A 661-nucleotide genomic window follows, 5' to 3' on the forward strand; every position below is an offset into this window, starting at 1 on the left:
TCAGCCATGCCACCTGCCGGCCTCACAACTGACTGTTTTTATTAATGTATCTTCAGTTTTTTTTTTTCTTTCTTTTTTTTTTTTTTTGTGCTGCCATTGGCAAGAATATATTGTGTTTATAATGAGGATATTATTTGAGCTGAGTTCTAGAAAATTAAATCTTTTCTATTTAAGCTTCCAGTGTACACTTGGGAGATGTGACAGACGGTGGAAATGTACTACGCAGCAACTGTTTTATGACTGTGGTAAGCAATTGAAAGGGTAAGCATGGCAGCAGTGTGCACTAAAACTGATAAATGCATTGTGTAAAACAAACAAACAAACCACAGTGCACAAAGACCCAGTAACTGCTAGTTTCTGCTCTGTGATTTCATGTGGTATTGGGGATAGAGCCTCAGTCTTTCTGGAGGCAATCTATGTTGTTTCAGAAAAGGTAAACCTATCTTAACAGATCTTTAGTTTATCATGTATTTCTTCTTTCATGATGTTTTGCAGTAGTTTATCTTTCACAGGGAATATGTAGCAATTCTATTTGCACAAAATTGCTCCCTAACATGTTCTTTATTTAGCCTATTTAACTGTATCTTCAGTAAGTCAGTTCTAAGGATAAACCCTTATTACTACCTGACCACAGTATTTCCTTCCTCATCCCCTTTTATAT

The sequence above is a fragment of the Tupaia chinensis genome, unplaced genomic scaffold, assembly GCF_000334495.1.
Source record: "Tupaia chinensis unplaced genomic scaffold, TupChi_1.0 Scaffold144991_2, whole genome shotgun sequence".
Classification (NCBI taxonomy): Eukaryota; Metazoa; Chordata; class Mammalia; order Scandentia; family Tupaiidae; genus Tupaia; species Tupaia belangeri.